Genomic DNA, 27,500 nt, shown 5'->3' on the forward strand with positions numbered 1-27,500 from the left:
ATGAAGGGCAACTGGATGGTAGCTGTCAATATTGAAGGTGGGGGAATTCCCTGGGGGTCCAGTGGTTAGGACTTCACGTTTTCACTGCCTAGGGTATGGGTTCAGTCCCTGGTTGGGGAATTAAGGTCCCTCAAGCTACGCGGCATGGCCAAAAAAAATATATATATATATAATATATATATTGAAGGTGTATATACTTTTTGATCCAGGTTTAGGAATTTCACTGCTAGGAATTGATCCTGAAGATATTGATGCAAAGCCTTTCATACAAGTATTTTCATTGTAATCATAGAGGATTGGGCATCGGTTTCCTCCATGGGGCACTGGGTAAATTATTGTACATCCATATAGTGGCACCCTTAAATAGAAGGGGATCGGGCTTCCCTGGTGGCGCAGTGGTTGGGAGTCTGCCTGCCGATGCAGGGGACGCAGGTTCGTGCCCCGGTCCGGGAGGATCCCACATGCAGCGGAGCAGCTGGGCCCGTGGGCCATGGCTGCTGAGCCTGCACATCCGGAGCCTGTGCTCCGCAACGGAAGAGGCCACAACAGTGAGAGGCCCGCGTAACGCAAAAATACATACATACATACATACATACATACATACATACATACATACATACATACATAAAAATAGAAGGGGATCCTCTCTGTGTACTGACATTGAACACTCTTATCAGGAAGCAGCAGAAAATGATTAACTGTTTATTCAGTATACTACTGTACTGTATAAGTGAGAAAATAAAAAGTGTGTTTGTATATGTACAAACTATCTCCAGAAGGAGATTTCTACATGCTATGGATTGTATTCTTCTTATAACTTTTCTGTTATTCCTAGGGACTTGGGATAAGAGGTGGCAGCTCCAGGGTAGTGTTAATCTACCAAATGGTAGATTGTGAAAACAAGTGTGATGAAAACTGACAAATAATAACAGAGTACGGCAAAGTGACTGGATAGCAGGTAATCATTCACAAACTGGTGGTTTTCCTGTTCACCAGCAATAGATAGTTAGAAAATGTAATGAAAGGGAATTTGCAACAGAAACCTAAGTATAAAACACCTAAGAATAAACATAACAGTAAATATATAAGATCTTTACAGGGGAAAAAGTAAACTATAGGACATAGAAAAACACCTAAATAAATGGAGACTATTAATGGTCTCAATATATTATGATGCCAGTTCTCTCCAAATTGTTCCATAAAGACAATGTAATCCCCCAAATATCCTAATAACATTTAGTATATAGTTTAACAAGCTAATTTAAGAATTCATAAGTAAGGCTACAAGTATATGCGTAGCTTAGACAGTTATGGAGTGGGGGAAATCAAATGATCAGTAAATATAAAAATCAATGTTATTCTCCCTAGTCATTGCAGACATGTAAATTAAAATAAGATGTAACTTTTCACCATATAATTGGCAAAAAGTAAAAAATGTTGATACTATCAATCAAGAATGTGAGGAAATGGTATTCTCCCACTCAACTGATAGAAAAAATTATTTAAGGCTCTCTGGAAGGCAACATGGCAGTAACTTTGAAAATGGTAATTATTCATTCTCAATGACCCAGCGATTCCATTTCTCAATATCTATCCTGTATGCATCATACATGTATTTTAAGTGGCATGCACAAAGATATTCTTACCCCTAGTTCATAGTTGCAAAGAAAAGAAAAAAGGACAACAACCTAAATACCCATCGATATATTCATAAATGGCTACATAAGCCATGGTAAAACCCTACTATGAAATATTATGTAGTAATTTAAAAGAATGATGTAAATCAATATCTACTAACATGAAAAGAATAAAAAGCAAGGTTTAGAATACTGAATTCAATAGCATCCCACTTATGAAAAATATAAAGCACCACAAAACAACACTAAACACTTGTACAGGTTCAAGTGCATGATTATACATTAATTTTTTTAAATTTAATTTTATTTATTTTTTTTATACAGCAGGTTCTTATTAGCTATCCATTTCATACTTATTAGTGTATACATGTCAATCCCAATCTCCCAATTCATCCCACCCCCACAGCCGCCACTTTCCCCCCTTGGTGTCCATACGTTTGTTCTCTACATCTGTGTCTCTATTTCTGCCCTGCAAACCAGTTCATCTGTACCTTTTTTCTAGGTTCCATATATATGTGTTAATGTATGATATTTGTTTTTCTCTTTCTGACTTCACTCTGTATGACAGTCTCCATATCCATCCACATCTCTACAAATGATCCAATTTCATTCCTTTTTATGGCTGAGTAATATTCCATTGTATATATGTACTACATCTTGATCCATTCTTCTGTCCATGGGCATTTAGGTTGCTTCCATGACCTGGCTATTGTAAATAGTGCTGCAATGAATATTGGGGTGCATGTGTCTTTTTGAATTATGGTTTTCTCTGGGTATATGCTCAGTAGTGGGATTGCTGGGTCATATGGTAGTTCTATTTTTAGTTTTTTAAGGAACCTCCTTACTGTTCTCCATAGTGGCTGTATCAATTTACATTCCCATCAACAGTGCAAAAGGGTTCCCTTTTCTCCACACCCTCTCCAGCATTTGTTGTTTGTAGATTTTCTGATGATGCTCATTCTAATTTGTGTGAGGTGATACCTCATTGTAGTTTTGATTTGCACTTTTCTAATAATGAGTGATGTCGAGCAGCTTTTCATGTGCTTCTTGGCCATCTGTATGTCTTCTTTGGAGAAATGTCTATTTAGTCTTCTGCGCATTTTTTGATTGGGTTGTTTGTTTTTTTAATATTGAGCTGCATGAGCTGTTTATATATTTTGGAGATTAATCCTTTGTCCATTGATTCGTTTGCAAATATTTTCTCCCATTCTGAGGGGTGTCTTTTTGTCTTGTTTGTAGTTTCCTTTGCTTTGCAAAAGCTTTTAAGTTTCATTAGGTCCCATTTGTTTATTTTTGGTTTTATTTCCATTACTCTGGGAGGTGGGTCAAAAAAGATCTTGCTGTGATTTATGTCAAAGAGTGTTCTTCCTGTGTTTTCCTCTAAGAGTTTTATAGTGTCCGGTCTTACATTTAGTTCTCTGATCCATTTTGAGTTTATTTTTGTGTATGGTGTTAAGGAGTGGTCTAATTTCATTCCTTTATATGTAGCTTGTCCAGTTTTCCCAGCACCACTTATTGAAGAGACTGTCTTTTCTCCATTTTATATCCTTGCCTCCTTTGTCTTCTGATTAGTTGACCATAGGTGCATGGGTTTATCTCTGGGCTTTCTATCCTGTTCCATTGATCTATATTTCTGGTTTTTGTTCCAGTACCATATTGTCTTGATACCTGTAGCTTTGTAGTATAGTCTGAAGTCAGGGAGTCTGATTCCTCCAGCTCCGTTTTTTTCCCTCAAGACTGCTTTGGCTATTCAGGATCTTTTGTGTCTCCATACAAATTTTAAGATTTTTTGTTCTACTTCTGTAAAAAATGCCACTAGTAATTTGATAGAGATTGCATTGAGTTTGTAGATTGTCTTGAGTAGTATAGTCATTTTCACAATATTGATTCTTCCAGTCCAAGAACATGGTATATCTCTCCATCTGTTTGTGTCATCTTTGATTTCTTTCATCAGTGTCTTATAGTTTTCTGCATACAGGTCTTTTGTCTCCCTAGGTAGGTTTATTCCTAGGTATTTTTTTGTTTTTGTTGCAATGGTAAATGGGAGTGTTTCCTTAATTTCTCTTTCAGATTTTTGATCATTAGTGTATAGGAATGCAAGAGATTTCTGTGTATTAATTTTGTATCCTGCAACTTTACCAAATTCATTGATTAGCTCTAGTAGTTTTCTGGTGGCATCTTTAGGATTCTCTATGTATAGTATCATGTCATCTGCAAGCAGTGACAGTTTTACTTCTTCCTTTCCAATCTGTATTCCTTTTATTTCCTTTTCTTTTCTGATTGCCATGGCTAGGACTTCCAAAACTATGCTGAATAAAAGTGGCGAGAATGGGCATCCTTGTCTTGTTCCTGATCTTAGAGGGAATGCTTTCAGTTTTTCACCATTGAGTGTGATATTAACTGTGGGTGGCCTTTATTATGTTGAGGTAGGTTCCCTCTATGCGCACTTTTTGGAGAGTTTTTATCATAAATGGTTGTTGAATTTTTTTAAGGGGTTTTTATTTATTTGATTTATTATTATTATTTTTGGCTGCATTGGGTCTTCATTGCTGCGTGCAGGCTTTCTCTAGTTGTGGTGAGCAGGGGCTACTCTTCGTTACAGTGCACGGGCTTCTCATTGTGGTGGCTTCTCTTGCAGAGCACGGGCTCTAGGCACGTGGGCTTTAGTAGCTGCAGCATGCAGGCTCAGTAGTTGTGACACATGGACCCTAGAGTGCTCAGGCTTCATTAGTCATGGAGCATGAGCTCAGTAGTTGTGGCACTCGGACTCTAGGGCCTGTGGGCTTCAGTAGTTGTGGCACGTGGGCTCAATAGTTATGGCTCACGGGCTCTAGAGTGCAGGCTCAGTAGTTGTGGCACATGGGTTTAGTTGCTCTGCGGCATGTGGGATCTTCCCAGCCCAGGGATTGAACCCATGTCCCCTGCATTGGCAGGTGGATTCTTAATCACTGTAGCTTTTTTCTGCATCTATTGAGATGATCATATGGTTTTTATTCTTTAGTTTGTTATGTGATGTATCACATTGATTGATTTGTAGATATTGAAAAATCCTTGCATCCCTGGGATAAATCCTTTTTTTTTTAATGTTTATGATCCTTTTAATGTATTGTTAGAGTTGGTTTGCTAGTATTTTGTTGAGGATTTTTGCATCTATGTTCATCAGTGATATTGGCCTGTAATTTTCTTTTTTTGTGATATATTTGCCTGGTTTTTGTTTCAGGGTGATGGTGGCCTCATAGAATGAGTTTGGAAGTGTTCCTTCCTCTGCAATCTTTTGGAATAGTTTTGGTAGGATGGATGTTAACTCTTCTCTAAACGTTTGGTAGAATTGACTTGTGAAGCCATCTGGTCCTGGACTTTTGTTTGTTGGGAGCTTTTAAATTACTGACTTAATTTCAATACTGGTAATTGGTCAGCTCATATTTTCTACTTCTTCCAGGTTCAGTTTTAGGTGATTGTTCCTTTCTAAGAATTTGTCTATTTCTTCTAGCTTACCTATTTTATTGGTGTATAGTTGCTTGTAGTAGTCTCTTATGATCCTTTGTATTATATTTCTGTGCTGTTGGTGGTAACTTCTCCCTTTTCATTTCTGATTTTATTGATTTGGGTTATCTCCCTTTTTTTTAAAGATTTATTTATTTTATTTATTTTTGGCTGCATCAGGTCTTAGTTGCAGCACGCAGGATCTTTGTTGAGGCATGCGGGATCTCTCTAGTTGTGGCGTGCGAGTTTTCTCTTCTCTAGCTGTGGCGCATGGGCTCCAGGGCACCTAGGCTCTGTAGTTGTGGGGCGCGGGTTCCAGAGCACGTGGGCTCTGTAGTTTGTGGCATGCAGGCTCTCTAGTTGAGGCGTGAGAGCTCAGCAGTTGTGGCACACGGGCTTAGTTGCCCTGTGGCATGTGGGATCTTCGTTCCCTGACCAGGGATTGAACCCGTGTCCCCTGCATTGTAAAGCGGATTCTTTACCACTGGACCACCAGGGAAGCCCCTCCCTTTTTTTCTTGGTGAATCTGGCTAAAGGTTTATCAATTTTGTTTATCTTTTCAAAGAACCAGCTTTTAGTTTCATTGATCCTTTCTATTGTTTTTTAATCTCTATTTCATTTATTTAGCTTCTGATCTTTATGGTTTCTTTCCTTCTACTCCCTTTGGGTTTTGTTTGTTCTTCTTTCTCTAGTTGCTTTAGGTATAAGTTTAGATTTTTTATTTGCAATTTTTCTTGTTTCCTGAGGTAAGCTTGTATCATTGTAAACTTCCCTCTTAGAACTGCTTTTGCTTTGTCCCATAGGTTTTGGATCATTGTGTTTTCATTTTCATTTGTCTCTAGGTATTTTTTGATTTCCTCTTTGATTTCTTCAGTGATCCATTGGTTGTTTAGTAGCAGATTGTTTAGCCTTCACATGTTTGTGTTTTTTGCAGTTTTTTTTTTCTTATAGTTAATTTCTAGTTTCATAGCATTGTGGTTGGAGAATTTTTTTAAAGCATAATCCAGTGAGAAATACTGGCATAGTAACAAGAGATAAATTAAACTCTTAATAAAGAACTACTACAGTAAGATTAGAATCTTACCTTTTAAGAAAAAAAAAAAGCCAAAAGTAGCTTGATGAAAGGAGGTATAAAAAATGATTGGGGCATCTGGGATATAGCAACAAAATCAAAATGCATAAAGATGGTGAAAACTAAGTACTATGCCCATCTAAGACAAAACATGTAACCAAACTGAGCCAAAAGGAAGAAGGGGGGCGATATGGAGGGGGGTGGAGAAGAAGCAAAGTACAAAAGAGTATCTATGGCATGTTACTCTTCACATAGCAAGAAGGAGATGACCTAGAGGGGTGGGATAGGGAGGATGGGAGGGAGGCTCATGAGGGAGGGGGTATGGGGACATATGTATGCATATGGCTGATTCACTTTGGTATACAACAGAAACTAACACAGTATTGTGAAGCAATTATACTCCAATAAAGATCTATTAAGAAAAAAAGAAAATACATATGTATCTTATTTGTGCAAAAGATATATTCCCTGACTTACAGTGGAGTTACATCCCAATAAACCTATCTTAAAGTTGAAAATGCATTTAATACACCTAACCTACTGAATATCATAGTTTAGCCTAGCCTACCTTAAATGTGCGCAGAACACTAACATTAGCCTACTTTTGGGCAAAATCATCTAACACAAAAGCCAATTTTATAATAAAGTATTGAATATCTCATGGAGTATTAAATACTGTACTAAAAGTGAAAGACAGCGTGGTTGTCTGAGTACAGAATGGTTGTAAGTGTATTGGTTGTTTAGGCTCATGGTCACGTGGCTGATGGAGCTACAGCTTACTGCCCCCGCCCAGCATCACAAGAGAGTATCTACCACATGTCACTAGCCTGGAAAAGATCAAAATTAAAAATTCTAAGTACAAATGGGTATAGCTTCCCACCATTGTAAAGCCAAGAAATCATAAGTCGAAAAATCTTAAATCAGGGATGCTGTGTACAGGAAAGATAAACCAGAAACCGAAGAGGTGGGCTGCCTCTATGGTATGAGTAACAAAGAGGTGAAAGGATGGGAAAATTAGAAGCGGGTGACAGGGTGAGGAGGGAGTGACACTTTGCTGAGTACAATGTGTGTAGCTTCGACTCTAAAAACCTTACTAATGTCTCACATAACCCAAAAATACATTATTAAAATCAACCAGGATGGGAGAAGAACCCAAAATGGAATATGAATAGTAACAAGTTAGCAAGTTAAATATATTACAAATGACTAACATAACCATACTGAAGGAGATGGGGAAGAAAACAAACTCACCAAACTAACAATGGAAAACAGTATATTAACTGAATACTGAAAACCTAAAGATAAAAAGCACTGTTTAGGGCTTCCCTGGTGGCGCAGTGGTTGAGAGTCCGCCTGCCGATGCAGGGGACACGGGTTCGTGCCCCGGTCCGGGAAGATCCCACGTGCTGCGGAGCGGCTGGGCCCGTGAGCCATGGCCGCTGAGCCTGTGTGTCCGGAGCCTGTGTTCCACAACGGGAGAGGCCCATGTACCGCAAAAAAAAAAAAAAAAAAAGCACTGTTTATAATTACTATACTCTAGCTAGTAGATTTGTTTCTCATAGAGGTGTGGATGAGCCATTCAGTAACTACTTTGTGTGTATAGTAGTACTGAACAAATAAGTGAATACACTGTATATCAGGGCCATGATTCTATTAATAATTCTCAGATATGTTACAAATAAGGAAAGGGGGACATGGCTAGAAGGAACCCTGGTGTCGAATTGGAATCAGAGGTATCAGTATTGAAATTATTGTTTTTAGTACATATCTAATACACACACACACACATTTAGATGTGGGGGGGGAGGGTTAGTACATGTACATATATCTCCTAGCTCCATGTGCTAAGATGACCAAGAAGCAGTGGTACTCTTACTGCAATAAGCACACCTAGAACCTAGATCTTGAATTCTAAACACCATTCCTCAATGAAAGGAACAAGACCTCCTTTGCAAAATACAAGATGAGCATGGAATGACCTGTTGTACCAGAAAATAAGGAAGTAGTTGAGGTACTTGAAAAAAGATGGGAACATGTCAAAAAGACACAGGAACCGATGTGAAGAAGTTCCCAATGGACAAAGCTGGAGCAGTTTGAGCTTAACAAAATTAAAAATAATAGTATTGAATTTGAGCTCAGAACAAAACAAATTTCCATGAATCCATACCAACATAAAAAAGGATAAAAGGGCTTCCCTGGTGGCACAGTGGTTGAGAATCCACCTGCCAATACAGGGGACACGGGTTCAAGCCCTGGTCCAGGAAGATCCCACATGCCATGGAGCAACCAAGCCCGTGTGCCACAACTACTGAGCCTGTGCTCTAGAGCCTGCAAGCCACAATTACTGAGCCCGCGTGCCTAGAGCCTGCGCTCTACAACGAGAAGCCACCGCAGTGAGAAGCCTGTGCACCACAACCAAGAGTAGCCCCCACTCTGCACAACTAGAGAAAGCCCGCACGCAGCAACAAAGACCCAACACAGCCCAAAATAAATAAATTTAATAAATAAATTTTTTTTTTTTTTTTTGCGGTATGCGGGCCTCTCACTGTTGTGGCCTCTCCCGTTGCGGAGCACAGGCTCGGGACGCGCAGGCTCAGTGGCCATGGCTCACGGGCCCAGCCTCTCCGCGGCATGTGGGATCTTCCCGGATCGGGGCACGAACCCGTATCCCCTGCATCGGCAGGCGTACTCTCAACCACTGCGCCACCAGGGAAGCCCAATAAAAATTTTTTTAAAGGAATTGAATAAATACATGTATTGGGGAAACAATATCTCTTCTTACAAAAAAATTCCAACTAATAAATGTAGAAGAAATGAGAGAAATAAAAAAAATTACCACCAGGCAGACACCACCATAATAAGTGTTGCAGGTCTGGTCAGTTTGATGGATGCTAAAATCAGTTGTGAGTGTTCGAGAAGAAATAAGATATTTCATAGTCTCGGAGTATTTCTCTAAGATATTTGTCAATTACATAGGGAAAACTGGTAACTTTACTGTGGAGAATATCTGCAGACACCTCCTTAGCCAAGTGATCAAGGTTAATAAATCACCAGCAACAAATCACATTGAAATCATTATGCACTGAGATGGACACCATATCACTTCTGGGGTATGCTTGCTAAAAATGCAACACCTCAAGCTAATCATGAGAAAACATCAGACGAACCCAAGTTGAAAGACATTCTACAAACTATCATGGTCATGAAAGGCAAAGAAAGACTGAGAAACCATCACAGATTGCAGGAAACCAAGGAGCCAATAACTAAATGCAATGTGAATCATGGATTGGATCCTGAAGCAGAAAAAGGACATTAAGGGGAAAATGAGTGAAATTTAAATAAGATCTGTGTTTGGTTAATAGTATTCACCAATGCTATTTTTCTGGTTTTGGTAATGGTATAATGGTTATGGAATTGTGAAAATTACGGAAGCTGGGAGAAAGGCATATGTAAGCTCTTTGTACTATTTCTGCAACTTTCCTCTAAGTGGAAAATTATTTCAAAAGAAGAAGAGAACAGAGAGAGAAAGGGCGTTGTTCTCAATACTCTATTTCTTTGTATTTGCTGTATTCAACCCTGCCAATGTGATTGCATCTCCCTTCTCTACTTGATTGATGTCACAAAATAATACATGCTGGGAAATTGTGCAGATGAACCAATATAGTTTCCATGGCATACTGACATCATTTCCCTACTTTCCAATCTCATATGAGCTTAATTAATGCACTTTAAAGAATTTTACCAAAATAGACTATATTGTAGTTGCATGTGACATATTTGATTAAAATGGAATCATGAAATATGAGGAGGGAAATCAGTATTTAAAAGTCAATATAAGCCTGAAATAGCCAAAACAGTCTTGAAAAATAACAAATTTGTAAGACTATCACTTCCTGATTTCAAAACTTATTACTTAACCTGTAGTAATCAAAACAGTGTGATAGTGGCATGAGGATAGACATATAGACTGAATGAATAGAATAGAGAGCCCCCAAATAAACCCAAGCATATCTGGTCAATTGATTTTCAATAGGAGTGCCAAGACCATTAAATGGGGAAAGACAGTCTTTTTAACAAAAGGTAGTGAGAAAACTGGATATGCACATGCAAAAGAATGAAGTTGGATCTTTACCTTATACTATATACAAAAATTAACTCAAAACAGATCAAAGAGTTAAGCTTAAGAGCTAAAAGTATAGAACTTTAAAATGAAAACATAGGGGAAAGTCTTTATGACATTGGATTTAGCAATAATTTCTTGGATATGACACCAAAAGCATAGGCAATAAAGAAAAAATAGAAAAATTGGACTTCATCAAAGACATTTGTGCATTAAAGGACATTATCAAGAAAGGAAAAAGACAGTTTATAGAGTAGGAGAAAATATTTGCAAATCATCTATCTGATAAAGGATGTTAATCCAGAATATATAAATAATTCCTATGAGACAATGGGTTAAAAAAACCTCAATTCAAAAATGGGAAAAGATCTTGAATAGGCATTTCTCCAAAGAAGATATACATCTAGACAATAAGCACACGAAAAGATGTTTAACATCATTAGTCATTAGGGAAATGCAAATCCAAACCACAATGAGATACCACTCTATGCCCATTAAGATGGATATGATTCTAAAACAAACAACAAGGAAAATAACAAGTGTTGGCAATGCTTTGGAGAAATTGGAATCTTCATGTATTGCTGTAGGAAAGTAAAATGGTTTAGCCGCTGTGGAAAATAGTTTAGCAGTTCCTCAGAAAGTTAAACATTGAATTACCGTATGACCCAGCAATTCCATTCCAATGTGTATACCACAAAAAAACTGAAAGCAGGGACTCAAACCAGCACTTTACACCAATATTCATAACAGCATTATTCACAATAGTCAAAAGGTGGAAACAACCCAAAAGTTCATCTACAGGTGAATGGATAAACAAGTTGTGGTATATATATATACAATGGGATATTATTCAACCATAAAAAGGACTGGAATTCTGATACATGCTACAACATGGATGAACCTTGAAAACATTCTGCTAAGTGAAATAAGCCAAAGACAAAAGGACAAGTATTGTATGATTCTACTTCTATGAGGTACCTAGAACAGGCAAATTCATAGAGACAGTAAGTAGAATAGAGGTTACCAGGGCCTGGAAGGAAGGGGCAATGGGGAGTTGTTTAATGGGCACAGATTTTCTGTTTGGGATGATAAAGTTCTGGAAATGGATAGTGGTATTGGTTGCACAACATTGTGAAAGCACTTAATGCCACTGAATTGTACACTTAAAATGGTAAATTTTATGATACACATATTTTTTTCTTTAACAGTTTTATTGAGGTATAATTCACATATAATAAATGACACACTTAAATGTTCAGTTTTATATGATATATATATTTTAACACAAAAGCTCAATACTATACATGAAACATATAATATTGTATGTCAAATATACTCAATTAAAAAAATTAAATTACATTCCAAAAAACTCAGTAAAATATATGATGTGAAATACAGATGTATAATCATAGTAATTAACAATTATAAGTAGACATTTAAAAATTTTGTCTATATCCCCCGAAGTTTATATATTCTAGTTGTCCAAAGAACATTTTGAGGAACTTATCATTAGGAAAATGAGGGATCTCCTAGATATAGTCTGCCTTATCTGTAAGTGTTTATGCTCGTGTGCATGTGTGTGTGTGTGTGCATGTGTGTGTGTGTGTTGTATGATGGGAAATAGAAGAAAAGAGAAGAGGGTACTACCTCTTCATATTGAAAGAAGGTCATCCTTTTTGCTTGTCCTGGGGAAAAAAGAACACTGACATGACATACTTTTGGGAATGCTGCAGACTGATCAAGAAAAAAAGGAGGGAAAGTACACATTACCAACATTAAAAATGAAGGAGGAAATATCACCACAGACCCTACATACATTAAAAGGCAAATAAAGGAATGTAGTGGGCTTCCCTTGTGGTGCAGTGGTTGAGAGTCTGCCTGCCGATGCAGGGGACACGGGCTTGTGCCCTGGTCTGGGAAGATCCCACATGCCACGGAGTGGCTGGGCCCATGAGCCATGGCCACTGAGCCTGCGCGTCCAGAGCCTGTGCTCCGCAACGGGAGAGGCCACAACAGTGAGAGGCCCATGTACCGCAAAAAAAAAAAAAAGGAATGTAGTGAATAACTTTATGCCTATAAACTTGACAAATAGATTAAAAGAAAGAGTTTTTTGAAAAACAACTTACCAAACTGATACAACAAGAAATAGAAAATTTTCATAACTCTATTTTTAAAGTTGAATTGATGGAAAGCCTTCCTGCAAAGAAAACTGCACGTCCAGATGGTTTTCTTCGGGAATTCTATCAAACATTTAAGGAAGAAATTATACTAATCTTACACAAACTCCTTTAGAAGATAGAAAGTGTTCCCAACTCATTTTATGAAGCCAAGATAATACTGCCAAAAACTTGACAGAAACACTACAAGAAAATTGGAGACCAACATCTCTTAAGTTGCAAAAATCTTTCACAAAATATTAGCAAGTCAAAAGCAGCAATACTACATCATGATTAAGTAGGTGTATTCTAGGAATAGAAGGTTGCCTTAACATTTGAAAATTAGTTGGTGTTATTTGCCACTGTAACAGAATAAAGGAGAAAAACCATATAACCATACCAATAAATGCAAAAATGCCTCAAAATTCAATAGTCATCATGATTTTAAAACAAAAACCTCTTTGCAAACTAGGAAATGAAAGGGAACTTTTTGTTAAATTTAAAAGCATCTAGGAAGAACCTAAAGATAATATCATACCTAAAGGTGAAATATTGAATATTCTTCCCTCAAGATTATAAACAAAGCTAAGATGTTCACTCTCCCCACTTTTTCAGTATTATACTGGAGACCTTAGCCAATGTAAAAAGGTAAGAAAAAGATATAAAAGTCATACACATTACAAAGGAAGAAATAAAATCATTAGCATTTAAACAAGCATTAAAATCCACAAAATACTTAGGAACAAATTTAACAAAAAACATGTAAGACCTCTACAGTGAAAACTATAACACGTTACTGCCAAGACTTGAACTGCAATTTAATGACTGCTATCCATGAAAATACTTTGTAAGGAGATTCTGTTTGAGGCACTTTAATATTTTGATGAAGTGTTCCTCAAGCTGGACAAAAAGCAATACCCTGGCCCTGGAAAGACTTGCATTACTACTACTCAGTCCGACTAATAGTTGGCTAAAAATTTTATTACAGAAAAATAAGTCTGCAATTATTATGTTTTTTTTTCCTCAGCCCACCTGGATAATATTGATGTACCCTTCCCTCAGAACACTATACATGACATTCCAGAGAAGGCTGGCACAACCCCGCTGAAAACCCAAGCATTGTATCTTGTTGATTTTCCTTCGATGTTTGATTAGCATACCCTACCTACATCATCCTCTGACTCTGTATCATCCAGTGACTCTGAAAGCCACTCCAGGAGCGGCCCGTTGAAACCTGGTGGGTGCAGAGCAGTCTCTCTTGCCCTTGCTGGAAAATGACCTATAAAAAGTGGGGTGCTCACCTGCTACAGTAATGGAGAGGTAGGTACATGTAAAGAACCACAATCTACCTGTTCTCTTTCTCTTTTCTCTCCTCCTTTAATCCCTTCAGAGTTTGTTTTTGTTTTTGTTTTTTGGCCGCACCCTGCAGCTATGCGGGATCTTAATTCTCTGACCAGGGATCGAACCAGTGCCCCCTGCAGCAGAAGTGTGGAGTCTTAACCACTGGACTGCCAGGTAAGTCCCCACAGGTTTCTATTTTTGAGTTTTTATGAGCTTAATTCTGACCAGTTTTCAAACAAAACCTATTGCCCTGTAAACAAAGACCCTCTACTTTTATACTTTGTGTATTATCAAGCAATATTTGGACTTACACCTGCCTTTGTCAATTTGAAATAATTTAAGGTTAATTTAACAGTTTTTTTTTTCCATTTTGAGTTTATTTTTGTATATGGTGTGAGAAAAATGTTCATAGTTCATTCTTTTCTTTTTGGAATTTTATTTTATTTTTTACACAGCAGGTTCTTATTAGTTATCTATTTTATACATATTAGTGTATATATGTCAATCTCAGTCTCACAATTCATCCCAGCCCTCATCCCCCTTTACCCCCTTGCTGTCCATATGTTCGTTCTCTACGTCTGTGTCTCTATTTCGTCCTTGGAAATAGGTTCATCTGTACCATTTTTCTAGATTCCACATATATGCGTTAATATATGATATTTATTGTTCTCTTTCTGACTTACTTCACTCTGTATGTCCATCCACATCTCTACAAATGACCCAATTTCATTCCTTTTTATGGCTGAGTAATATTCCATTGTATATATGTACCACATCTTCTTTATCCATTCATCTGTCAATGGACATTTAGGTTGCTTCCATGACCTGGCTATTGTAAAAAGTGCTGCAATGAACATTGGGGTTCATGTATCTTTGAATTATGGTTTTCTCAGGGTATATGCCCAGTAATGAGATTGCTGGGTCATATGGTAATTCTGTTTTTAGTTTTTTAAGGAACCTCCATACTGTTCTCCATAGTGGCTGTATCAATTTACATTCCCACCAACAGTGCAAGAGTGTTCCCTTTTCTCCACACCCTCTCCAGCATTTGTTGTTTGTAGATTTTCTGATGATGCTCGTTCTAACTGGTGTGAGGTGATACCTCATTGTAGTTTTGATTTGCATTTCTCTAATGATTAGTGATGTTGAGCAGCTTTTCATGTGCTTCTTAGCCATCTGTATGTCTTCTTTGGAGAAATGTTTATTTAGGTCTTCTGCCCATTTTTTGATTGGGTTGTTTGCTTGTTTTTTGGGGTTTTTTTTGCTGTACACAGGCCTCTCACTGTTGTGGCCTCTCCTGTTGTGGAGTACAGGCTCCAGACACGCAGGCTCAGCGGCCATGGCTCAGGGGCCCAGCCGCTCCGCGGCATGTGGGATCTTTCCGGACCGGGGCACGAACCCATGTCCCCTGCATCGGCAGGAAGACTCTCAACCACCGCACCACCAGGGAAGCCTGTTTGTTTGTTTGTTTTTGCAGTATGCGGGCCACTCACTGCCATGCCCCTCCCGCTGCGGAGCGCAGGCTCCAGACGCGCAGGCTCAGCAGCCATGGCTTACGGGCCCAGCTGCTCCGCAGTATGTGGGATCCTCCCGGACCGGGGCACGAACCCGCGTCCCCTGCACTGGCAGGCAGACTCTCAACCACTGTGCCACCAGGGAAGCCCCCACCTGTTTTTTTGATATTGAGCTGCCTGAGCTGTTTATTTATTTTGGAGATTAATCCTTTGTCCATTGATTCGTTTGCAAATATTTTCTCCCATTCTGAGGGTTGTCTTTTAGTCTTGTTTATAGTTTCCTTTTCTGTGCAAAAGCTTTTAAGTTTCATTAGGTCCCATTTGTTTATTTTTGTTTTTATTTCCATTACTCTGGGAGGTGGGTCAAAAAAGATCTTGCTGTGATTTATGTCAAAGAGTATTCTTCCTATGTTTTCCTTTAAGAGTTTTATAGAGTCTGGTCTTACATTTAGTTCTATAATCCATTTTGAGTTTATTTTTGTGTATGGTGTGAGAGAGTGTTCTCATTTAATTCTTTTACATGTAGCTGTCCAGTTCTCCCAGCACCACTTATTGAAGAGACTGTCTTTTCTCCATTGTATATCCTTGCCTCCTTTGTCATAGATTAGTTGACTGTCTTTTCTCCAGTGTATATCCTTGCCTTCTTTGTCTCTGGGCTTTCTATCCTGTTCCATTGATCTATATTTCTGTTTTTGTGCCAGTACCATATTACCATATTGTCTTGATTACTGTAGCTTTGTACTATAGTCTGAAGTCAGGGAATCTGATTCCTCCAACTCCGTTTTTTTCCTGCAAGATTGCTTTGGCTATTTGGGGTCTTTTGTGTCTCCATATAAATTTTAAGATTTTTTGTTCTAGTTCTGTAAAAAATACCATTGGTAATTTGATAGGGATTGCACTGAATCTGTAGATTGCTTTGTGTAGTGTAGTCATTTTCACAATATTGATTCTTCCAATCCAAGAACATAGTATATCTCTCCATCTGTTTGTGTCATCTTTGATTTCTTTCATCAGTGTCTTATAGTTTCCTGAGTACAGGTATTTTACCTCCTTAGGTAGGTTTATTCCTAGGTATTTTATTCTTTTTGTTGCAATGGTGAATGGGATTATTTCCTTAATTTCTCTTTCTGATCTTTCATTGTTAGTGTATAGGAATGCAAGAGATTTCTGTGCATTAATTTTGTATCCTGCAGCTTTACCAAATTCATTGATTAGCTCTAGTAGTTCTCTGGTGGCATCTTTAGGGTTTTCTATGTATAGTATCATGTCATCTGCAAGCAGTGACAGTTTTACTTCTTCTTTTCCTATTTGGATTCCTTTTATTTCTTTTTCTTCTCTGATTGCCATGGCTAGGACTTCCAAAACTCTGTTAACTAATAGTGGTGAGAGTGGACTTGCTTGTCTTGTTCCTGATCTCAGAGGAAATGCTTTCAGTTTTTCACCATTGAGAATGATGTTTGCTGTGGGTTTGTCATATATGGCCTTTATTATGTTGAGGAAGGTTCCCTCTATGCCTACTTTCTGTAGGGTTTTTATCATAAATGGGTGTTGAATTTTGTTGAAAGTTTTTTCTGCATCTATTGAGATGATCATATGGTTTTTATTCTTCAATTTGTTATGTTATATCACATTGATTGATTTGTGTATATTGGAGAATCCTTGCATCCCTGGGATAAATCCCACTTGATCATGGTGTATGATCCTTTTAATGTGTTGTTGGATTCTGTTTGCTAGTATTTTGTTGAGTATTTTTGCATCTATATTCATGAGTGATATTGGTCTATAATTTTCTTTTTTTGTAGTATCTTTGGTTTTGGTATCAGGGAGATGGTGGCATCATAGAATGAGTTTGGGATTGTTCCTTCCTCTGCAATCTTTTGGAAGAGTTTGAGAAGGATGGGTGTTAGCGCTTCTCTAAATGTTTGATAGAATTCACCTGTGAAGCCATCTGTTCCTGGACTTTTGTTTATTGGAAGATTTTTAATCACAGTTTCATTACTTGTGATTGGTCTTTCATATTTTCTATTTCTTCCTGTTTCCGTCTTGGAAGGTTATCCCTTTCTAATGATTTTTCCATTTCTTCCAGGTTGTCCATTTTATTGGCATAGAGTTGCTTGTAGTAGTCTCTTATGATGATTTGTATTTCTGCAGTGTCTGTTGTAACATGTCCTTTTTCGTTTCTAATTTTGTTGATTTGAGTCCTCTCCCTCTTTTTCTTGATGAATCTGCCTAAAGGTTTATCAGTTTTGTTTATCTTCTCAAAGACCTGCTTTTAGTATTATTGATCTTTGCAATTGTTTTGTTCTATTTCATTTATTTCTGCTCTGATCTTTATGACTTCTTTTCTTCTGCTCACTTTGGGTTTTGTTTGTTCTTCTTTCTCTAGTTCCTTTAGGTGAAAGGTTAGATTGTTTAGTTGAGATTTTTCTTGTTTCTTGAGGTAGGCTTGTATAGCTATAAACTTCCCTCTTAGAACTGCTTTTGCTGCATCCCATAGGTTTTGGATCTTCGTGTTTTCATTGTCATTTGTCTCTAGGTATTTTTTGATTTTCTTTTTGATTTCTTCAGTGATCTCTTGGTTATTTAGTAATGTATTGTTTAGCCTCCATGTGTTTGTGTTTTTACATTTTTTTTACCTGTTATTTATTTCTAATCTCATGGCGTTGTGGTCAGAAAAGATGCTTGATATGATTTCAATTTTCTTAAGTTTACCAAGGCTTGATTTGTGACCCAAAATGTGATGTATCCTGGAGAATGTTCCGTGTGCACTTGAGAAGAAAGTGTAATCTGCTGTTTTCGGATGGAATGTCCTATAAATATCAATTAAATCTATCTGGTCTATTGTGTCATTTAAAGCTTGTGTTTCTGTATTAATTTTCTGTCTGGATGATCTGTCTATTGGTGTAAGTGAGGTTGAAAGTCTCCCACTATTATTGTGTTACTGTCGATTTCTTCTTTTATAGCTGTTAACATATGCCTTATGTATTGAGGTGCTCCTATGTTGGGTGCATATATATTTATAATTGTTAAATCTTTTCCTTGGATTGATCCCTTGATCATTATGTAACATTCTTTATTTTAAAATCTATTTATCTGATATGAGTATTGCTACTCCAGCTTTCTTTTAATTTCTATTTGCATGGAATTTCTTTTTCCATCCCCTCACTTTCAGTCTTTATGTTTCCCTAGGTCTGAAGTGGGTCTCTTGTAGACAGCATATATATGGGTCTTGTTTTTGTATCCATTCAGCAAGCCTGCGTCTTTTGGTTGGAGCATTTAATCCCTTCACATTTAAGGTAATTATCAATATTTATGTTCCTATTACCATTCTCTTAATTGTTTTGGGTTTGTTTTTGTAGGTCCTTTTCTTCTCTTGTGTTTCCCACTCAGAGAAGTTCCTTTAGCATTTGTTGTAGAGCTGGTTTGGTGGTGCTGAATTCTCTTAGCTTTTGCTTGTCTGAAAAGCTTTGGATTTCTCCATCGAATCTGAATGAGATCCTTGCTGGGTAGGGTAATATTGGTTGTAGGTTTTTCTCCTTCATCACTTTAAATATATCATGCCACTCCCTTCTGGCTTGTAGAATTTCTGCTAAGAAATCAGTTGTTAACCTTATGGGAGAATTTAAGAATATTTTTATATTTAATTTGGGTCTTTCTAGCTAAGATTATAAAGCTAATTAGTAAAGTAAATATTCACGGGGTGGGGGTAGTTTCTAAATGGTTGGTTTGTGTCATAGATATTGGCAAAAGATTTTTTTGTTGTTTTTCATCAATTCTAAGTTCCAAATAAAGTCCAAGGACCCCCAGTTTAATTTAATATCTTTACCATTTTATTGAAGCATAAGAAGTAGCATATTTGCCCCCAGAAAAAAAACCCTACAGACTCTGTGGTAGGCGGAATAATGCCCCCTTCCCAAAGATGTGCGTATTGTAACCCCCAAAACCTGTGAATATGTTCTGTTACATGGTAAGGGAGAAACAAGGTAGCAGGTGGAATTGTTTGCTAATTAACTGATTTTGCGATGGGGCGATTGTCCTAGGTTATTCAGGTGAGGCCTGTGTAATAACAAGGGTTCTTATAAGTGAAAGAGGAGAAGCAGTGTCAGAGTGATTCACTATGAGAAGACTCAACTAGCCATTGCCGGCTCCAAGCATAGTAGGGAGCCACCAGCTAAGGAATTCAGACAGACTCTAGGAGGTGGAAAATGTAAGAAAACAGATTCTTCTCTAGGATCTTGAAGGAACACAGTCCTGCTGATACCTTGATGTTAGCCCATTGTGATCCATTACACCCTTATGACCTACAGGATTATAAAATAATGAATTTGTGTTATTTTAAAGGCATTAAATTTGTGGCAATTTGTTACAGCTGCAATAGGAAAAATAGGAAACAAATACAGTACAGAATCTTTCCTATTAAATCACATTGTAATTGAGTAATTTGAACACAAGGTGGCACTAGACTACCATATTTATCATAGAAGTCCTTTCAGTTTTGTGGTATAAAGGGCAATGATACAATTTTCTTCTAATACAGGTTTTTAAATCATTTTGTCACATTTGTATCTGAGTTTTCTTCAGTATTGTTGGTAAGTCCCTTAAATTGACCTTCATGTTTTTTTTTAATTGACATATAGTCGATTTACAATATTGTATTAGTTTCAGGTGAACAGCAAAATGATTCAGTCATATATATATCTATATTCTTTTTTCGATTCTTTTCCACTATAGGTTTTTACAAGATATTGAATATAGTTCCCTGTGCTATACAGTTAATGCTTGTTGTTTTTCATGAATTTTTAAGTTGATTTCTGGCAATGATTTTTTTTTTAAATTCAGAAAGATGAACTATAAATGAATAGAAGTCACTAGAATATGTGTCACAAATGTGAGGACTTTTTTGTTCTTGGTGCCTTGAACACTGACGGCAGCCCATAGCAGATGCCCAATAAATAATTGTTACATGGAAGAACATCTCACATCCAATTTGCATGTATAAATTGTTTGTCAAGTCTTTTCTCACATTAACCTGAGTCATCTGGAACCTGAGGAAAATCCTTTTGTCCAAGAATTTTAAATTTAGCACTATTCATAGAGCAGTCATTTGTTTGAATGAACTTACAATGCATTCTTCTTTGTGCTAGAAATGAAACAGGCGTGGCTTGTTCCCTCGAGCACCCTCCCTCCCCCACCTGCCCTCCACCCAGGAATGTCCGGTTCTAATGAAACACCCCAGCGTGTCTCTCCTCCTCCCGGTGTGTGTGGGTGACTTTGGAGGAGTGTGTAGTCAGGGTAATCAGGGACCACAGGTGGACCACCTTGGGAGGCGGGGTTTCCAGGTAGTCTGCGTCTCACTGTACCTGCATGGCCTTGGATGCTTTGTGCTTGCTGATCCCTCTGTCCCAGGGCATTAGGCCTCTCCCTTGGCTTGTCCAACTCTCCAAGTCAAAGAGAGAAAGTGTACTCTATGGAGAGCGTCTTCCAGTATACTCTGTCTCCAGACACCCTGATCCCTCTCTATTCTTGCAGAACTTTGTTCCTCTCACCCTTTCCATGTTGTTTTACGGTTAGTTGTATAAAGTGGCACTAGCTTGTAATTTCTCTGTAGAAGAAGATCATATTTTATTCTTTTTTGTATCCTCAACACCCAGCCAATACTAGGAACAAATTAAATGCTTCTGGAAGGAAGGGAGGTGGGAAGGCTGTCCCATCATTGGGCTCAGACTGCAGATGGGTAAAATAACTGTTGCTGATTTCTTAATATTTAAGTATGGGTGTGTGAACTTATGTTTAACCCAGAAGAAAGAAGTAATCAGGATTACATTCATCATTTGGGTATAATTTCCATTTACAGACTCAGGATAGTAAATATAACGAGGCCTAGAATAAATGCTGTCTTTCCTCTTTTAAAAGATAAGGAATTTGAATGCAAATTGTAATGTTTTTCTTCAAAGAGGAATGATTTGCCACTCTTTAATTTGATAAAGCTCTTTATACTTCAAAAACAGACTCAGGCTTTGACTATTAATAAACTTCAGAAAGCAAGAATCAAATAAATCCTCAACTTTTCATGAATTAATTATCATAATTTTAAAACTCCAGTTTTATAAAGCAAATCATAAATTGCAAAATGGCTTTTCCAAACTGTGTCTTTTTGGTATAATTCATATGATTAAATAAAATTTTATGTATATTAAATTAGGTATTAATACGATAATTTGAAGTTTCCTGTTTCTTGTTACTCTATAACTTTATATATATTTTTGCATTCAGTAAAATGATGTGTTGTTTTTAATCAACTTTTATTTTTATCAAAGTGCTGTTTGAATAGTATAAAAGATCAAATATTGCTAAAAGTAACTTTTATAAAACAGCAGTCTCTTTTCTTTACCTTTCTACTCCCATCATCTGCCAAGTAATCAATTTCAACTTTTTAGATATTTTCTCTGATTTTACTTGCTTATTTCTAAATAATATGCATAATATATACTGGTATCTCTTGACTCATCGGAATAGACTTACCTGTTGATTTCCAATTATAGATAACAAGGATTTTAGCTCAGGTATACCCCTCTTTCCTTTCCACCATCTTCTCAATAAAATTATATCTTAAATATCTGTTAAATCTATGTTCAGTGTTTTCTTAATTTTGACAATGTATGTGTAGTACATAGTATGTTTTTGCATCAAGTAGCATGATTATATATCCTTTCTTACATAACTTGTGTTTTTTGGAGTTAATAATTGCCTTATTTGAAGACATTTTCTTAATTTCCTTTGAATATCTGACTAAATATTCCCATATCCTCAACAGCTCTGTAAAATGTCTCTCATTACATTTTATACAAAACATGTTAAATAACTGAAGAACTACATCCCGGACCCCCAGCCTGCTTCAGTCCAAGACAGTCCTAGTGCCTCCACCTTCTGGTTACAGTCTAGATGCTTCCACTGTGGGCCTTTGCTCCTCTGTTGTATTGGAACTTCCACTGGCCATCACCCTGGGGATCCTTTTTGCCTCTATTAGATCCTCTGTTTCCTCAACCCCATGTATTCCAATACCCCAATATCCTCCTTCTAAAGGGAGCCCTTTCGTGTGAGCGTGGTATGTGTGTGTGCACATTCCCAAATAGCTTCCTAAGAAAGGTGCTTGGGAAGGACATGTCTAGAGGTCTAAACTGTCTCTTTTCTACCCTCTCACTTGATGGAGAGTAAAAATTTCCTTTGGAAACGTGAAGGTGCAGCTTCATTATCTTCTATCTCCCATTCAAGAAGTTTGATGCTGGGCTTCCCTGGTGGCGCAGTGGTTGAGAGTCCGCCTGCCGATGCAGGGGACACGGGTTCGTGCCCCGATCCCGGAAGATCCCACATGCCGCGGAGCGGCTGGGCCCGCGAGCCATGGCCGCGGAGCCTGTGTGTCCGGAGCCTGTGCTCCGCAACGGGAGAGGCCGCAGCAGTGAGAGGCCCGCGTACAGCAAAAAAAAAAAAAAAAAAAAAAAAAAAAGAAGTTTGATGCCATTCTTACACTCTTCTGCTCATTACCTGTCTCCCCCTAACCTCCACCCTCCACCCGAACTTTTAGAGCCTTCTGTTTATCACTAGTGCACTAGTCTTTGAAATTTTATGATAATGAGTCTTTTGGGTTTTTTTTTTGTTTGTTTGTTTGTTTTTTGCTTAATGGGTTTTTTAAATTTTTTATTTTTATTTATTTATTTGTCTTTTATTCATTGGGCTGGATACCCAATGGGCCTTTTTTTGAAAAAAGCCTCATGTTCTTCAGCCCTGGAAAATTCTCTTATGTTATTTTATTAACACTTTCCTTCACTTTCTTTTTAAATTGATGGCTTACTATTTTTTTTTTTTTGGCTGCGTTGGTTCTCCGTTGCTGCTGCTTTCTCTAGTTGCGGCGAGCAGGGGCTACTCCTCTTTGCAGTATGCGGGCTTCTCATTGCGGTGGCTTCTCTTGTTGCAGAACACAGGCTCTAGGCACGCAGGTTTCAGTAGTTGTGGCGCGTGGACTCAGTAGTTGCGGTGTACGGGTTCTAGGGTGCACGGACTTCAGTAATTGTGGCTCTAGGGCTCTAGAGCGCAGGCTCAGTAGTTGTGGGGCACGGGGCTTAGTTGCTCCACGGACCAGGGCTCGAACCCGTGTCCCCTGCATTGGCAGGTGGATTCTTAACCACTATACCACCAGGGAAGTCCTATACTTTTCTTCATCATTCTCTTCTGTTCACCCTTTCTGGAGCTCCTATTATTTAGTTGTTGGGCCCCCTGGATTGACCAACTAATTTCTTAAGTTTTCTCTCTTATTGTCCAATTATTTGCCATTTTGCCCTAAGTTTTGGATTCCCTAACTATATCCTCTACTTTTCTACTGGGTTTTCCAGTTCTGCCATCCAATTTTTATTTTCCTAGTATTTTTGTTGTTGTTGTTCTCTGAATATTCTTCTTTTTAAAACTACCATTTTGTCCCTGTTTTATGGATACAATATTCTCTCTTATTTCTCTGAGAACAGTAATGCCTTTTTTTCCCACATTTTTCTTCTTCCTCCATAGTTTCAGTGTCCTCTGAGTTCCTTTTTTTTAAAAACAGGTTTATTGGAGGTGTAATTTGTATGCCATAAAATTCACCCATTGTGAGTGTCTAATTCACTGATGTTTAGTATATTTATTGAGTCAGTCAACCATCACTGCAGTCCAGTTTTAGAACATTTCCATCACCCCAGAAAGGTCTCTGGTGCCCGTTTGCAATTCATCTTCATTCCTAACCCTAGTCCCAATCAGCCAATAATCTGCTTTCTGTCTCTACTCATTTGCATTTTCTAGGCATTTCATATAAATAGAATCATACAGTATATGTTCTTCTGTGTCTGCTTTTTCACTTCACGTGCTGTTTTTGAAGGCCATCCTTGTTGCAGCATGCATCAGGAGTTCATTCTTCTTTATTGTTGCAGAGTATTCCCTTGTGCTGATGTACCACATTTTGTTTTGACATTCACCAGTTGACTAGACATTTGTGTAGTTTCCACTTTGGAGGAATTAGAAACATCTTTTTGTTATTTTAATATTGTATTTTGCACTCTGTGTTTCACATTAGAGAATTTTTCCCAAATGTATGACATTCTCTAGCAGTCTGCTCATATTTGGAAAAAGAGGCCAAATAAGTTACTTGGAATCTGTATGTGTGCATGGTGGGTGGTGGTGAAGTGGGGGCTTCTTTGTAATTCTTTGGGGAAATCTTCATATCAGTGTTTTTCATCCTTTTCTCTTGGGCTGGTGGTATTTTCCAGAAAAGACTCTTCTAATGTCTTGGCTGGAGGGTATAATCCTAGCTTCCAGTATTCCGTGAGTCGAGAGGAGGAAAAAGGCTGAAATGTCCCAAATTCTAGGACATAACTTTTACTTAATCCCCCTGTTTTCAGTGGGAGATCCCTGCCTCCTTCAGCTGTGCCTGGTGTCCCTGAGTCCAGAGACCCTCTGTTTTATTATCTTCTACTGCACAGAGTAGAGAAGGAGATCTGGAGATGCTTTTTAAATAGACTTTCAAACAGTCTTTCTATTCTTAGCCCTACCATTATCTTCTCCCCCCCACCACCATTTCCACAGCTATCTGGTGCCAATTTCTGAGCCTCTGGGCTTCTGCCATGTAAAGTAGGATACCTCCCTGCTCTGCCCACTGCCAGTTTTGGATTAGCTTTCTTGGATCCACTAATCCACCTACCACTTTTTCATCTACTTTGCAGTATCCGAAATTTTACTGCTATTGTGTTCTTTCCTGTTATTATTATGGGTTTGTGCTTTCATAGCATTTTCATCAGGAAGAGAATATTTATTCAACCAGCCATCTTTATTGAGAATCTCAATTTAATTCTTTAATGAAAAATACAACTTCCAGTTCCAAATAATTTATGTAAATACCTCACTCTCAAGGAAGTACTGAATAACCCACCACTCTTTAAATGTGAGCTGCACATAGTGACTTCCGTCCAAGAGTACAGAACAGAAAGGGGTGAGGGAGGAATAGCTTTATATTGGAGATACCTGACGAACCCTCCCACAGCCTGGTGATCAAGGTCAACATCAACAGTGATAAATCATGCTGACAGTATGCACCCTTTGTGGTCTCACTCCCCCAAACCTGTATCCTCAGTCTCATCGTGAGACAAACGTCAGATAAATCCCAATAAAGGGACAATCTACAAAGTACACGACCACTACTTCTCAAAACTGTCAAGGTCATCAAAAGCAAGGGAAGGGGCCTCCCTGGTGGCGCAGTGGTTAAGAGTCCGCCTGCCGATGCAGGGGATACGGGTTCGTGCCCCGGTCTGGGAGGATCCCATATGCCGCGGAGCGGCTGGGCCCGTGAGCCATGGCCGCTGGGCCTGCGCATCCGGAGCCTGTGCTCCGCAACGGGAGAGGCCACAACAGTGAGAGGCCCACATACCGCAAAAAAAAAAAAAAAAAAAGCAAGGGAAGATTGGAGAACTGTCACCACCAGGAGGAGCCTAAGAAAATATGACAAATAAAGGTGATATAATAACCTGGGTGGCATCCTGGAACAAAAAAAGAACATCAAGCAAAAACCAAGGAAATCTGAATAGTGTATGGACTTTAGTTAATATTAATGTATCGATGTTCATTAATTGTGACAAAAGTGCTGCATTAATGGGGAAACAGCAGTGGGGCATGTGGAAACGCTTTACTATCTTTGCAACTTTTCTATAAATCTAAAATTATTCCTTTTAAAAATTTATTTAAAAAATAAAAATAAATGAACCTCTAATTTATACTTTGGCTATTTATTGACAACTTTATGCTGATAGAAATGTACCAGGAATTATCATTTTACAATTTGACTCATATCTACCTCACACCAAAACCATTAGCAATCTGTTCTAATTCGTGTATTTGAATACTTTATTCATTCTCTTTTCCAAATACTTATTGAGCAATACTATGTTCCAGGAAATATACTTGGTGCCGGGCTACAGAGATTAATAAAATATGATTCCTGTCCCACAAGAAGTTTACGTTCTGGGAACACAGACCGCCCTAGCACACTTGTTGTATTCCACTTCTCCAGAAGCAAACCAGCTACAATGAACACATTTTGCTATTCCTATTAAGAGTACAAAGAAAATAATAGCTGAAAATTTTCTCTAGCTTTTAAATGCTTTTGTTTAGGTGAGACATGGAATTCATTAAAACTGCATTATCAATTAAGAAACGTGCAGGAATGATTAGCTTAAAACCTGGTAGAAAAGGGCGTGTTGACAACGGAGAAACAGAACTTCCTTCTTTTTGACATGACGACACATCCCCTCACCAATAACAACATAAAGCAGCGCCTCATCAAGAAGGTGCAGGAAGCCGTTCTCGACAAATGGGTGAACGACCCTCACCGCATGGACAAGCGCCTGCTGGCCCTCATCTACCTGGCCCACGCCTCGGACGTCCTGGAGAACGCGTTCGCGCCCCTCCTGGACGAGCAGTACGATCTAGCCACCAAGCGGGTGCGGCAGCTCCTGGACTTAGACCCTGAGGTGGAGTGTCTGACGGCCAGCACCAACGAGGTGCTGTGGGCGGTGGTGGCCGCCTTCACCAAGTGACCCTGCACAGAACCGAGCGTCCTCCTTTCTCTCACGGGAACCAGTCGTTTTTCTTCCAGGGACTCCTGGTTTTCTGCAGTTTGTACTTCCCACACTATAATTGGCTTTTGTTTTATGAAATGGTGGTTGGCTTTTCCTGTTGTGGATGTGTACCTGCAGGAAGCTGCTGGTATGAGAGACCTTGCTAAACCTTTTTTAGGTTTAGGAAAAAAGTTTTACTGCCTATTGGCATTTCATTCCTTCTTGAGTTCAAGAGAGTTGCCATTCTCGCTGTAATAGGCTTTGGATTTTTGTTATGTTTACTTTCAAACTACCTCCAGTTTCTTTCTTTCCTTTTTTTTTTCTTTTTTTGCCGATTTTTGTTTTTTATTGAAGCATAGTTTGATTTACAATGTTCTATGAGGTTCAGGTGTACAGCATAGTGATTCAGTTATACATATATATATATATATATATTCTTTTTCAGATTCTTTTCCCTTATAGGTTATTATAAAATATTGAGTATAATTCCCTGTGCTATACAGTAGGTCCTTGTTCATTTCGTATTTTATATATAAAAGTGTGTATA

At 38.2% G+C, this 27,500-nt stretch overlaps 1 pseudogene; it reads left to right on the forward strand.

The window, feature by feature from the left end:
* Positions 1 to 26,982, forward strand: LOC132486725 (Golgi phosphoprotein 3-like; annotated as a pseudogene).
* The last annotated feature ends 518 nt before the right edge of the window (positions 26,983 to 27,500 follow it).

This window comes from Mesoplodon densirostris, chromosome 3, assembly GCF_025265405.1.
Source record: "Mesoplodon densirostris isolate mMesDen1 chromosome 3, mMesDen1 primary haplotype, whole genome shotgun sequence".
NCBI lineage: Eukaryota > Metazoa > Chordata > Mammalia > Artiodactyla > Ziphiidae > Mesoplodon > Mesoplodon densirostris.